Genomic DNA, 15,959 nt, shown 5'->3' with positions numbered 1-15,959 from the left:
TCCAAACTTCTGGTTTCAACATCCTTCGCATGAACCATGGTCCTACTGTCCTTCAGTTCCTGACGAATCTCCGGTATCTCGAGGTTTTGCTCCTCCAGCTTGGCTACTTCAGCTTCTTGGACCTAAGTTCTCAACGAAATGCTCCTTGTCCAAATACGGCTTCCTGAAGGTCCATCTTAAACTTCTTGATGTACTACTCCAGATCCTGGTGACACACCGGCTAAGGTTAAAACTTCATCTTTTGCTGATAGGTGCTCCATCAGCCTTCTACCATCCAATCCTTCCAAAGAAATGCCTGCTTAACTCAGCCTGGTGACAAATAGCATAAGCGGGCGATGACATCACGGATAATCGTGTTTCTGCTCTTGTCATTTCCATGAGCTATCATTCCATAGTTGATATCTTCTGCCTTAGGGTTTTCTTGACAAAACTTTGAGTTCTCATGCTCCATGTTCCGGTCTTTCTCCGATACACCTTGATCTCGGGTATTGACAGCTTCCTTAGTCTGCCAAGTTCCATAAGGGGTGCCTTCCTAGGTCATACAAATCTGGAAAATTCTACAGGGCCTTCAAATTCTCCTAGTCTTCGGAGTCTTCAACCATTGTAGTTTCCATTATTATAATACATGGTAAAATCCTCTTCATTCCGAAGTGGTCTTAGTTGTCCGATATCTTGTACTTCTTAGAGTGGTCTCATCAGTCAAATCCTCATCTGGTCAAAAGGGGAAAGGGGTATGGTCTAACTAAAAGGGAATATTTGAATAAGCTCAGAAGAGACGAGAGGAAAAGATCTTTTTGAAAATGAAGTTGTAGAGAAAAATCTTTCCTATGGGCTTGCCAATTTCTAGGGTCACGTCCTATAGTCAACATATGCTCTGATACCATCTTGTAGCGACCCGACCTCAGACGATCAAGTCTCTGTGCTTAAGTGTCATCCCTGGATCGGTATGCTGACACACACAATACTCAAGGATTTATAACAGAGGTAAATCATAGGTAAAAAGTAACGTAAATACTATTACCTCAATCCAAATAGAGGAAGTAACAACAAGGTTGTGGATTCCCATCAACACCAACGGCAAAGTTGAGTGTAGAAATCGTAACCCTAAAGTATCACTTACTCATCGTAAGATAATCCTGCAACATGAGACGTTGCAGCCACAAAGGGTCAGTACATTGAATGTATTGGCAAATTCACACCATAGGAGAATGATGAATAAAGGCTATCACTACATGCATATTTGGCTGGTGGAAAAGCTCTATGGTTATAGTTTTTGCGAAAAGCCAATTTTTTCCTACTGCAAAGGAATATATTTTATTTAACTACAAAGTTGGTTGAAAATATTGAGAAGGTTCCTCCAACTCAATCCCAAAATAATAATCATTAACCCAACAAATTATTTAAGTAACGTGATGAGATCAATGTGATAATCCAAGTACTAGAGACTCAAGATGTCCATAACCGGGGACACGGCTAATCATGAATAGTTTGTACACTCTGCAGAGGTTTACACACTTTTCCCCACAAGACTCGATCTCCTCTGTTGGATTTCTCGCACTACATGATGTTTGAGAAATGGATGACCGAGACACAGTCTTTCAGAAGCATTAACTCTCTACTCCGTATAGACTATACCACCTACAACCCACTACCTGCTAGTCTATCTCTTCAAGAGCTTCACGCAACTTACTCAACTATGCTAGATCCCATAATAGCTTGTGGCTGCACACGGAAGTTTCTAGCATAATCTTATGATCCCTTTGAGCCTGGGTTGCGAACTATAGGATGATCACACGGTAACCCCGGGATCTCCTAGGACAACACTGGTATATCCCCAGGTGTCCGGGCAAGTCCACTGGTATATCCCCAGGGTGCCCCAACCAATCCACCCAGATGTGTATTAAACTAGCCACCTTAAGTTAAACCTTAGTTAACAATAATATCTCACATCTTTCATGAATTCTCTCAAACCAATCCACGTCTACGTGCATAGCATAGCGATATAAGCATAACGTAGAAGTAACTCCCAGGGGTTTGATAACAAAATGGCAATAGGTTCTACCTCATCATCTACTTCCCAACCCACATGTTAATGACATCCTAACCATGCAATGTTTGAGGATTGGAACTAATGCATAAAACCTGGGTGATAAAGGGTATGATCAAAGTGTGAACTTGCCTGCAATGTTGATGAAGATGATTCGCACTCATAACTCTTGATAGTTCTACTCTTCACACTCCGTTCAATTTATCGTGAGCAAGCAATAGTAACCACACATAAGCAATCACTCAGAAGATCGGGAAGAACGAAGAAGAGACAGTTCAGAAAACATCAAAACCAAGAAAATAACTCTTGCAACATAAAACAATTCTAACAGTACCAAAATTATTTGAATTTGACCTTATCAGAAAGTTTAGGTCAAGAGCTCCGATTTGCAAAAAGAATCAACTAAATCGGAGTTATGAAACTCAAGTTATGTTCAAAAGAAGTTTGAATATGAATCTGAACAAAATTCGAAAATTGAAATTTTCAAAAATTTGATGTGACAGGTTCAGTGGATAGGTGAAAATGTGACGAAGCTATAGGCGCTGGTTTCATCTAATTTGGATAAACGAGTGAAAAGTTATGGCTATTTGAAAAATCAGGGCCAAGCTGTTTTACGAAATAAAAATAGCTACGGTTAAGGTCTAATGTATAAATACGTAGACTAATTGATAATCTAATTATTATATCGTATTAGTTAAAAAAATAATAAACTACGGAAGTATAAGAAGAAAAAAAACAAAGAAAGATACCTTTATAAGGCAGAGAAAAGACAACTTTGGAGAGAAGAGATAATTTCCAGAAGTCGCGCCGGAGAGGAGAAAAATATTTTTTTAAATGAATCTAGTCAAACCAAAATATTGATTTGACCCGAATCGGATGATTTTTTGGAGGCTCTATGGGTCTATATTTATTGATGGAAAAGAGGCTTAAGGATCAAAGGCTAGGCAATGTGGGACTAAACGTAGACGAAAATATACGAAACATAGAAGAAAAGAGGCGGATGGGCCTAAAGGCCTTCGGCCGGCGCACGCTGCAGCTGCGGTTTTTTTTAGTTTTAGAAAAACAAAATCGGCCTAAGAGAAAAAATGAAAAGGCTGGCTGAGCCTGGCCCATTTAAGAGAGAAAAAAACAATGGAGTGTCAGAAGCTACTATACTGCGCATGTAGGCGATAAATAAATATGGGCTACACGTACAGTTTTTTTTTAAATAGAAACAGAAGGAAAACCGAATAGCAAAGATAAAATAAAAATTTTATATAGGCATATAATATACCAAAATTTACAGAAAAAGATTTTCTACAACATGGACATTTTTATAATGCCGCATAAAATCCACACAAGTTTAGATAATTCAAAGAGTGCTACTGGTCTAATAAAATCCAATAAAAATCATTTTAAAAATATCAAAATGAAATCAAATTTATTTCTCTCCAATTTTGTGTTGTAGGGAATCATGTTATCCTATTTTTCATGTATTTTATTTTTGGAGAAAAATGATTTGAATAAAATCCAAATAACTCCAAATTGAAAAAGAATTCCAAAAAGACTTTGAATTTGATCCTTTGAAACTCCCAACTCATATTTCATATAATTTGAAGAAGTCATTTTATCTTCTCTCATGAAAATCATTGAGCTGCATGAAGTTTATGAATTGAAATATTTCCAAATGAAATTCAATTATTTTCAAATAACCTTTCATTTAATTTAAATGGAAGAAGTCATATCATCTTCGCTCAAGGGTTTTGTATTTGAAAAGAATTTGAATTCATGGAGATCAGAAAGCAAATATGAAAGTTTGGGAAAGTCCTTTTAGTCCCTCTCATTTAACTTTCAAAAGTTTGAAATTCACTCACTTTCAGACAATCAATCAAACAATCAATCAAATCTATCTATTTATTATAACATTCCAAAATTTAGAATTTTGGGATGTTACAAACCTACCACCCTTAAAATGAATCTCGTCCTCGAGATTCGGAGAGGCTAGAAAGAAATAGGTTAGGGTCGGGGTCTTCTCAAAATCCATCAATTGTCGCAGGAGGGGGTTTGGGGTGTTACCACCCTTAGAAGCATGGTTATGGTGCCATCAAAACTCATATATTTCATCCATATTGTTAACAGTGTCGGTCTTCTCAGATCTTCAGGATAATTCCTTATCCGGGCTCTTCCGGTAGTGGCATAACCTTTACCACAATTCTTCTGTCCTTTCATCTTGGTAAGGTTATTCTGAGAGTGGGTCTTCTTAGCTAACGAGTCTGGCGCCAATACTAATCAACTATCGATATCTCTCATGGTGGTCAACAATTTATGGTTTCTCCTGCAGGAAATGGGTCAGGGTTGATCCTCACCGTATAACCTACGGTTGGCAAAAGCTGCCTTGTACAAGAGAAAAATTGCTATACCATTCTAAGGTTTAAACAAGGTTTGATCGTCGTCTCTACTATAGGTAAGTCACTCAGATTTACCATCCCATATATCAAGGCGAATAATAAGAGTAAGTCAGTATGGTGATCAATCCATCCCGCACCCAAATCATTACCTTGTATACGGTTTAGCGAATCTCGCATTCTTACACTCGGTCATCCTCACAAGCATTGCAGAATTTCTCTTGTCCATGAACTGCATTCCGAATAATCCATTTATTCTGCAAACCAAACAAACATCTATCGCTCCTTCACAAATATTAGGTTTTGCGTTACTCCTATAAAATTGTTTGCCGATAAACGTCATATCTTCCTCCAGGGTTTTCCCTTCAGCACGAATGTGCTTGCTTCTTGGTAGGTCCTGGGTCATGTGGGTTATGGCCCATCTCATCACTTGTAGTCCTTGAACTTATCATCGGGCAACTGATCATTATTCCAACTTCCAACTTCCTAGTATTCTTAAATCCATCCAATTGTACTGTCTTCCTTCCTTCTATTGGCACCAAACTAGGACATGATTACTCAGACTCATCATGGAGTTTCCATTGATCCATATTTCCGACATCATACCTCCTTTATATCCAATAGTAATTTATCTCTTCATCCTCGTGGGATATCCCTCATACCGAGATGAAAACTTATACTTATGAAGTCCATATTCCACTTCGTGGAACATCATTATCCTTTCCAGAGTCAAGCGTCCTTACGGGGGAATACTGGCCATCTCTGCATGGCACTTATTCAACTGGGAAATGTGAAACACATCATGAACTCCTAACAGTCCTTCGGGTGACTCCAACTTGTTGGCCACTTCTCCCATACGCTCCAAAACTCGGTATGGTCCTACAAATCTCGGGGCTAACTTTCCCTTAACTCCAATTTGTTTAGCTCCTCGCAGAGGGGACACACGAAGACATGCTCTATCTCCAATTTCATAGACTACCTCCTTGCGTTTTTTAGTCTGCATTACTCTTCTGCCTGGACTGAGCTACCTTCAGTCTATCTCGAATCAACTTAACATTCTCTTCTGACTCCTTGATCACATTTTGTCCAAACAACTGACGGTCTCCAACTTCATCCCACATAGTCTTGGGGTATCACACATATCGAGACAAAACTCATATTCATTTTGTCCGAAATCCACTCAATGGAGTATCCTTATCTTTTCCAGGGGTCAAGGGTTCTTACAGGGTACTACCACCCTTAAAATGCACAAATCTTCCATAGACCATATTTCTCATATCCTCAGAAATGGTCAAAATTCTTCTTCATAGGGTAACAACTCATAAAATCCATATCAGTACCAATGATGCTACTTTATTCATTCTCAAATGATTACAATCTCTCGCTTCTCCATTACATGTCTCAACTCAACACCTCAATATAAAAGAAAATGTTCTCACTTCTACTACTCCATTTCTTTTGTTGCAAACTCAACTATCTAGCACAAGTTTCCTTCTCCTTGGGGCATTCTCTGGCAAAGTGCCCTGCTCTATTACAACGAAAACATATTACTTCTGACAAGTCTTGAGGTTTCCTTTTTGGGAAACTGCTGAGGTAGTGCCCTGACTCCTTGCACATGTAATAGGTGATATGGCTCAGGTCCTTCCTGGTATCCAGTCTACTTCTCTTCCTGGACTTTTCCGTTCCAATCATGGATTCTATTTCTTGTGGGTCATACTCTACTTCGTCCATCGGGAATTCCACTAGATCCCCATTCAAACAATTTTGGGAGATGTGTCCTTCTTCTCCACATGAATAGCAAGACTTAGTGCAGGGTTTACTCGGGTCCTCTTTAGGTGTGTCCTCCACATCTTCCTTCATCACGGGTTCTTCTAAAATTTCCATAAGGGCTCCTTTCTTTACTTCTTTCTTCTGTTATATGGTTCTTCGTACCATGGGGTAAATGTGACACTGAGTAGGATAGTGGGTAATCCCTTCACACAAGAAACAAGTAATCTGCCTAGTTGGGCATTCTTCAACTGTGTGACTTCCTTCACAATTAGGGCATTCATCCTTGTGTTCTTTATGGGTGTGTCCTATTTCTCCACAAATCTTGCATGCACAAGGTTTCCTCATATCCTTTCCATAAAGCTTCAACTTCTCGGACACAAGGTGAGATCTTTGCAGAGTCAACTTTAATTCTCTCCAAGTGGTTACTCCTTGCCATCCATTCATGGTTTGGTATATCCTCCACAAAGTAGCAGCACCTCTTTCAAAGCACTGAAGAGCATGCTGGGTCATATCATTTCCAACTATAGGGTTATTCTTCATGTGATCCTCCATGTTCTGAATCCATCGGTCTGTCTCCAATTGACTCATCGGTCTAGAAAATACAAGCTCATCTCCATTCAACCTCTATTGGGTCCAAGGGTTTTGGGGTGAGATGAGAGAGAGGGAGAGGGATGCATAATACAAACCATGGTTTTGAAAAGACAGATTTTATCTGTGGATGTTGGAAAAACATCAAACAAATGGCAGCTCACAAACATCGCATCTAACATAGGTATATAACAGGGGTTTGGTCTTCTAAAGGTCAAGAAATCTTCAACGTCTCCAAACTCTTCAAGCCTTGTTCATGCCTCCAATGGATTCTTCCGATCATGCTTGTCTTTCTCAAGTTCTTTTGCCAGATCAACTCTATTGACGCGAAGTCTCTCGTGGCGTCCTTTAATATTCTGGAGCTGCATTCCAAACTTCTGGTTTGAACATCCTTCGCATGAACCATGGTCCTACTGTCCTTCAGTTCCTGACGAATCTCTGGTATCTCGAGGTTTTGCTCCTCCAGCTTGGCTACTTCAGCTTCTTGGAACTAACTTCTCCACGAAATGCTCCTTGTCAAAATACGGCTTCCTGAAGGTCCATCTTAAACTTCTTGATGTACTACTCCAGATCCTGGTGATACACCGGCTAAGGTTAAAACTTCATCTTTTGCTGATAGGTGCTCCATCAGCCTTCTACCATCCAATCCTTCCGAAGAAATGCCTGCTTAACTCAGCCCGGTGAGAAATAGCATAAGCGGGCGATGACATCACAGATAATCGTGTTTCTGCTCTTGTCATTTCCATGAGCTATCATTCCATAGTTGATATCTCCTGCCTTAGGGTTTTCTTGACAAAACTTTGAGTTCTCATGCTCCATGTTCCAGTCTTTCTCTGAGACACCTTGATCTCGGGTATTGACAGCTTCCTTAGTCTGCCAAGTTCCATAAGGGGTGCCTTCCTAGGTCATACAAATCTGGAAAATTCTACAGGGCCTTCAAATTCTCCTAGTCTTCGGAGTCTTCAACCGTTGTAGTTTCCATTATTATAATACATGGTAAAATCCTCTTCATTCCAAAGTGGACTTAGTTGTCCGATATCTTGTACTTCTTAGAGTGGTCTCATCAGTCAAATCCTCATCTGGTCAAAAGGGGAAAGGGGTATGGTCTAACTAAAAGGGTATATTTGAATAAGCTCAAAAGAGACGAGAGGAAAAGATCTTTTTGAAAATTGTTGGGGATATTACTACTGGGCGTAAACCGGCCAGGACAAGCCGGGTTTACTTCATCAGTAGTTGAGTGTGATAAAAGCCCATGAGGGCAGATGAGGGCTAAAGGCCCATAATCGGTTTAAGGCCTATAGCTATAAACTGGCATCGGTATGTAACTTGTGTTATAGGTTAGGAATAGTGGAGACCGAACCGGATGCATCTAGGAGCCGGTATCGGGACTCTGTGAACCGACGGGCGTCCCCATGTATATAAGGGGACAACCCGGCGGTAGTTGAAGGAGAGACAACAACTCGAGACATAGGCGAAGCTTATTTGCTCCCTAGTCATCGAAACACCCATCAATTCCATCACAACTAGACGTAGGCTTTTACCTTCATTAAAGGGGCCGAACTAGTATAAACTCTCTTGCGTCCTTGTGTCCGCTTTAACCCCTTCAAGCTAACCCGTAGCAATGGCTCCACGACTAAGTCCTTTCTCTAGGACATCTGCCGTGACAAAACCACGACAGTTGGCGCCCACCGTGGGGCTATCGCACGATGGTTTCCGGTTCTTGGAGGGCCGCTTTGAAGGACTCGAGGGCTACGCTGTAGGCCGGATGACTAAGAGTCGTCGCGGCAAACTCTACATCGACGACGCAGGCTGGGGCCCCGAGGCCGGCTCAATTGAGTACGGGTACCGGGTCCCCTTTGGTAGCATTCACGTTTTCATTGGCAAGATCGGTGAACCGGGCCCTGAGCCGGACATCTGCACCGACCTCGTCGAGACGGCTCAGCGTACGCGATCCGCCCGGGTTAAACCGGCCATGAAGCGTGCCTTCGTGGGAATGATCCATGGAGGGAGTTATGAGGATGGATCGGAGCTTTGCGGGGCGACTGCCGTTCGTTCCGGTGACGAATCTTCGACCGGAGAAACCGAATCTCTTTATCAGCTACAAGATGGCCGGATTGAGAGCTGTTCCGATGGCGACAGTATTCCGGACCCCTCTGATCTGCCTAACCGGGTTGGAATATTCATGACCGGAACACAAGCAGCGCTTCACTCTTCGACAGCCGCGGCAACGATCTCCGGTTCAGCAGCGGCAACGGTTGCCGGGGCGGGAGGCCCTGTGCGCCCACCGGCTCAGGTTCTATCAGAACTATTTGATGCGTTGGCTGTGCTTATGGCAGAAGTTAATCCGCCAGATCAGGACGCTCACAACACGGAGATTGCAAAGGTAAAGGAACAAATCACCCAGGCCAAAACGGATCTGGCGGCTGAGGACACCAGGATGGCCGCAGAGCGGGCCGCTTTAGACGCACAGGCCTACAGGCTTATGTTGGATCAGAGCGCGTCGCATGAAGTCATGAGGAGGAAGCACCGGTCCCGCTTACCTCCGGTTTTCGAGGCCAGAGACCTTTTCAACACTCCAGGACCAAGAGCCAGTAATCCGCTGGAGGGGAACCGGGCAGAAGCCCCTGGGACCGGTGCACCGGTTCAGCCCCGTCAGATGGACCCGCCTCGTCAAAACACCGTTATACCTCGGGATGCTTTAACACCTCCGGGTCACTACTCCAACCCAATGGACAATCTTGTTGCCGCTGCTGCACGACTGGAGGCCATTCCAGTTGAAGGTGACTCGCCGCAAGCAGTAGAGACGCGACGGGTCAAGGAACTTCTGAGGACAGCTTTGGCCCAACAGGAGGCGTACTCGTACAGCCGCGACCGAATCCACTCGACCCCCCGTCCAAGCCGGAGCTATAGCAGACATATGGATGAACCAGCAGTGTCGAGTAATGAACGACGTGGAGCACCCCGTGGTAACAACCCGACGGGTGGTGCTGATGACGCTCAGGAAGTGGTGAACCGGGCCCGAGCGCGTAGGGAGGCCGAGTTAGCCGCACAGCATCAGGCTCGGCAGCTCACGCCGGTTCGTCCAACCATTTCGATCGAACCTGGTGTTACTTCTAGTTCTTTGGGGGTGCCTTGCCTCGTCCCCGCTTTACGCAACGTGCGTTTGCCCAAGGATTTCAAAGGCCCACGCAAGGTACCAAATTATACGGCGGATCAACCACCAGAGACATGGGTAGAGAGCTATGAGATGGCCATGGAGATGCTTGATGTGGATGACACGGCGTGTGCGAAATACTTCACCATGATGCTTGAAGGAACGGCCCGTACTTGGTTAAAAAGCTTGCCCGCTAATTCTATCAGTTCATGGGCCCAATTACGAGCCCGGTTTATCAACAATTTCAAGGATACCTGTAAACAGCCTATGTCGATAGTGGACTTAGCTGCATGCGTCCAGGAGGAAGGAGAGTCAACGACTCATTGGGTACGCCGGGTTTCACAAGTGTTGCACTCCTCAGACCGCATCAACGCTGACACCGCAGTATTAACCCTAGAAGGCAACTGCCGGTTTGGGCCCCTGAAGTTGAAATTGGGACGGATGAAGCGTCATTGCACCGACATGGGGACCCTCATGGCCGCTTTGGTAAAATATGCTGATTCTGATAGTACCAAGGATCCCGAATCTGATGATGACAAGACAGGGAAGGGGAAGAAGAACAGCAGCTCCAAAGGTCAGCAGCATCACTGGGTAGGCAATGGCGGAGGAGGCAAGCGTAAAGCGGATGGCAACATGGATTTTGTGGCTAATACCAACGTACAGGACAATGGCCAACGGCGCAAGGGTAGGCCGAAAAATCGTAGTGGAGCGCCCAACCCCAACCCAAACCGCCTGAACTATCTGCTAAGCCAGCCCTGTCCAAGACATGGGACGAAGGAGGAGCCAGCAAACCACCTTTGGAAGGATTGCTTTATTATGCAGGAGTTCAAGAATTCTAATAATTTCCGGTATGATCACGGATCTGGCGGTGGCTCAGGGTCCGGGCCGGGTTACGGTGGAGGAAGTTCCGGTTCAGGATTTAATGGTAATCCGGGCGGACATAATGGTCAAAATAGTCAGAACAACCAGGGTGGTTACAACCAACAGCAGCAACAGTCAGGTTACCAAAGCAACCCAAAGCAGTTGAGTAATGGGCAGTACCATGTCTTTACCACTAGCTTGGACAAGCGAGACCGGAAGGTTCAGAGGCGGGCAGTCAACTCTGTTGAACCGGCCACACCCCGTTATCTACGTTGGTCTGAACAGCCAATCATATGGAGCAGAGAGGATCACCCACTCCAGGTCGATAATCCGGGTCAGTTGGCTCTGGTGGTGGCGCCTCAGGTGGGAGGTTATAAGTTCACCAAGGTGCTCATGGATGGAGGGAGCAGCATTAACATCCTATACTATGAGACCTTCCGTCGTATGGGACTTACAGATAAGAATCTCAAACCGTCCAATACAGTATTCCACGGTGTAGTGCCTGGCAGATCAGCATATCCCGTTGGTAAGATAGCTCTTGAAGTGGCCTTTGGGGATGATCATGATTCCAGGTCGGAGACATTAACGTTTGAAGTGGTGAAAATCCAAAGTCCATATCATGCCCTGTTTGGGCGTCCGGCATACGCCAAGTTTATGGCTCGGCCCTGTTATGTGTATTTGCAGCTCAAGATGCCGGGTCACAAGGGGACAATAACGGTTCACGGAAGCCGCAAAATCGCTTTGGAATGCGAGGAAGGAGATGCGGCTTATGCAGAGTCGGTTTGTGCCACCGAGGAGTTGAAGTACTATAAAGACAATGTTGATCCGGCGGACATGACTCCGTTGAAGAAGCCAACTACGGAGCATGATCCGGCCCTGAAGTTCAAATCGGCAGCAGAAACTAAGCTTGTTGACTTCGTACCTGGCGATTCGTCCAAGCAGTTCAGCATTAGTGCCAACTTGGATCCGAAATAGGAAAGCGCGCTCATCGAGTTCATCCGTGAGAATCGGGACATTTTTGCATGGAAGCCCTCTGACATGCCAGGTGTACCGAGGCAACTCGCTGAGCACACACTTAATGTGGATCCTAAATACAAACCGGTGAAACAGTTCCTCCGCCGGTTTAACGAAGAAAGACGCAAGGCGATTGGAGAAGAGGTAGCCAGGCTCTTAGCAGCTGGTTTTATTGTTGAAGTTTTTCACCCTGAGTGGCTTGCCAATCCGGTGCTAGTCCTTAAGAAAAACGGCACCTGGCGTATGTGTGTGGATTACACAGATCTTAATAAAGCTTGTCCAGCAGATCCTTTTGCCCTCCCCCGTATTGATCAAATCATTGATGCTACGGCGGGTTGTGAGCGTTTAAGTTTTTTGGATGCATATTCTGGCTATCATCAGATCAAAATGGCAGTTAAGGACCAGGAGAAGACGACATTCATAACTCCCTTTGGAGCCTTCTGCTATGTGTCTATGCCCTTTGGGCTCAAAAGTGCCCAGGCAACTTATCAACGGTGTGTACAAAATTGTCTTCACAAGCAGATTGGCCGTAATGTACATGCTTACGTGGATGATATCGTGGTTAAATCCAGGGAGAAGGAGACTCTGGTTGATGATTTGAAGGAAACCTTTGATAACCTAAGGACGTACAAGATGATGCTTAATCCGGACAAGTGTGTCTTTGGTGTACCGGCGGGCAAGTTATTGGGTTTTCTGGTGTCCAACAGGGGAATTGAGGCTAATCCGGAGAAGATCACAGCCATCACCTCCCTGGCTAAACCGAAGTGTATCAATGATGTTCAACGCCTGGCAGGCCGGATTGCCGCGTTAAGCCGGTTTATCAGCCGCCTTGGTGAGAAGGCGATCCCTTTGTATCAGATGTTGAAGAAGACGGATCAGTTCGTCTGGAGTTCTGCTGCTGATGAAGCATTTGAGGACTTAAAGCGGCAATTGGCCAATCCGCCTGTGCTCGCCGCTCCCATTGACAAGGAGCCGTTACTGCTATATGTTGCTGCTAATGCTCGTGCGGTCAGCGTGGCTATTGTGGTGGAACGAAAGGAGGCAGGTAAGGAGCATCCGGTTCAACGTCCGGTCTATTATATCAGCGAGGTACTCATTGAGTCCAAGCAAAGGTATCCGCATTGGCAGAAGCTGGTGTACGGAGTTTTTATGGCAAGCCGGAAGCTTAAGCAATACTTCCAAGGGCACCCAATTACGGTGGTCAGTTCTGCTCCTTTGGGAGATATCATCCAGAACCGGGAAGCAACTGGCCGGATTGCAAAGTGGGCTATAGAGCTGGGGCCGTACGGTTTGAAATATGTGCCTCGGACAGCGATTAAGTCTCAAGCACTTGTTGATTTCATCAATGATTGGACGGAAATGCAAGCACCTGAAGAAAAGCCGGATCATACGTATTGGACCATCCATTTTGACGGATCCAGGCAGTTGGAAGGCTCGGGGGCTGGAGTCGTATTAACTTCCCCACGAGGTGATAAGTTTTGTTATGTTCTCCGTTTAATGTTCCCTTGTACTAACAATGCAGCTGAGTATGAAGCCTTGCTCCATGGTCTTCGGATGGCTAAGGAGATGAATCTAAGTCGAGTTAAGTGCTTCGGTGATTCGGACCTTGTGGCTCAGCAAGTGTCTGGCACTTGGGACTCCAAGGACCCACTCATGGCAGCATATCGTCGTGAGGTGGATATTGTTGCAGGTTATTTCAGAGGCTATCAGGTGGACCACGTGGACCGGCGGAAAAATGAAGCGGCGGACGCTTTAAGCCGGCTGGGCTCTCAGCGCAAACCGGTCCCACCCAATGTTTTTCTGGATGTGCTGCACAACCCGTCGGTGAAGATCCCTGGTGAAGAGGATTTGGCCATTCCTGATCCGGAGGCTCAATTGGTGGCAGTTCTTCATGTTATTCCGGATTGGACGCTTCCTTATCTGGCGTACAAGAACCGGGGCGAGTTGCCAGAAGATGAGATTCTGGCCCGGCAGATAATCCGGCGATCCAAGTCCATGGCTGTCATCAACGGTGAGTTGCATCATTGCAGTGTATCAGGAGCTTTTCAATGTTGCGTGTCTCCTGAAGAAGGCCGTGAAATTTTGCGGGAGATCCACGAAGGAGATTGTGGTCACCACGCCGGTTCAAAGTCTCTGGTGGCTAAAGCGTTTCGCCATGGTTTCTATTGGTTAACTGCTCATGCTGATGCGAAGGATCTGGTCAGACGATGTGATGGTTGCCAAAGGTTTTCAAGACGTGCTCATGTACCGGCTCAAGAATTGAGGATGATTCCAATTACTTGGCCGTTTGCGACTTGGGGGCTGGATATGGTTGGGCCTTTCAAAAGGTCCAAAGATAAGAAGACCCACCTCCTGGTGGCGGTGGACAAGTTTACAAAGTGGGTGGAGGCAGAACCTGTTAGCAAGTGTGATGCGGCCACGGCGGTTCAGTTCATCAAAAAGGTGATTTTCCGGTTTGGCTTTCCGCACAGTATTATCACAGATAATGGTACCAATTTATCCAAAGGTGCTATGAAGGAGTTCTGCGAACGGGAGCACATCCGGCTCGACGTTTCATCAGTGGCACATCCACAGTCCAATGGTCAAGCAGAAAGAGCTAATCAAGAGATCTTGAGAGGCATCAAGCCCCGGCTCATGGTTCCTTTGCAGAGAACGCCGGGTTGTTGGGTAGAAGAATTACCATCTGTGTTATGGAGCATCAATACAACACCCAACAGATCAACAGGATACACACCGTTCTTCATGGTTTATGGAGCGGAGGCGGTTCTCCCCAGCGATATCCGTCATGACTCACCTCGTGTCACGGCTTATGTTGAAGCGGACAACGAGACAGCACGGCAAGATGCTTTGGACCGGTTGGATGAAGAGCGTGACATCGCAGCCGCCCGGTCGGCGATTTACCAGCAGGATCTTCGTCGTTATCACAGTCGCCGAGTCAGAACCAGAGCCTTCCAGGAAGGAGATTTGGTGCTTCGGCTCATCCAAGATCAGACTGATATGCATAAGCTATCCCCACCTTGGGAGGGGCCTTTCGTGGTCAGCAAGAATCTGCACAACGGGTCGTACTATCTGATCGATATTCGAGAGCATAAGGACTCACGTACATCAGAGGAAGAGACTAACAGGCCGTGGAATATAGCTCATCTTCGGCCTTACTATACCTGAGCCATTGGCTATACTTATGTACATACAATGTATATATTATGATTAAGTATAATAAACCGGAACCTCAGCTAAAGCGGGGTATCTGTTCTTTTACATCATGTGAGGTTACACGGAGTTGCTCTAAACGGCCTCCGGTTTACCCCTTGAGTTCGCTTTGCTAAAAGCATCGTGTTATATCACTTGGAGGATTGGTCGTGTCCGAACCAATACCATGCCTCTTGATAGGCGAAAGCCACCAGATCACTTGGGGACTTGGTCATGTCTGAACCAGTCATGCCTCTTGATCGGCCTAAGGCCACAGAATCACTTGGGGGCTTGGTCGAACCCGAACCATGACCACGCCATTTGGTCGGCATAAATGCCACAAGAATCACTTGGGGACCTGGCTAACTAGAACCATAGTTACACCTAACGGGAGCTTGGTCGTGTTTGGCCATGGTTATGCCATTTGATCAGCTTCAATAAATCTTTTTTGGCAAACGTTTTTGTCGTTGCTTTTGCTTCATACTTTTCTTTGAAGGGGGTTTTTTGCTTTTTATTGTGTTCTTTAAACCGACAAAGTTTTTTAACCAATCAATTGACGGAACACAGTTCATGTCAATCCGGAGACTATTTGTCCGGTTTGATCCTTGTTGTTAACATCCTCTTATGGAGTAACACGGTGTTCATTATAACCCGGCACGGTTTACATGGTAACTAGTGTCATATACATATACGGGAGTTGTTATTTCCTCCAACAGTGTGGGTTTGCAAAAGCTCCGCTTCAAGGTTGGCCAAGCCAACTTCACACTCAATGGTGGCAGGTATTATGTATCTCAATTTTTTTTATCATATACTTAAAATTTTGTTTTGGATGTTTTGACTTTATATATACAAACATCATATTCCGCCTGACGGTACAACCGCGGTGGCACTTAACGAATTTCTTATTTCAGAAAGCATTTTGGAAAGTTCATTACCACAGGAAGAACAAGTT

Source organism: Triticum aestivum, chromosome 4A, assembly GCF_018294505.1.
Source record: "Triticum aestivum cultivar Chinese Spring chromosome 4A, IWGSC CS RefSeq v2.1, whole genome shotgun sequence".
Taxonomy (NCBI): Eukaryota; Viridiplantae; Streptophyta; class Magnoliopsida; order Poales; family Poaceae; genus Triticum; species Triticum aestivum.
This window is presented reverse-complemented; position numbering follows the sequence as displayed.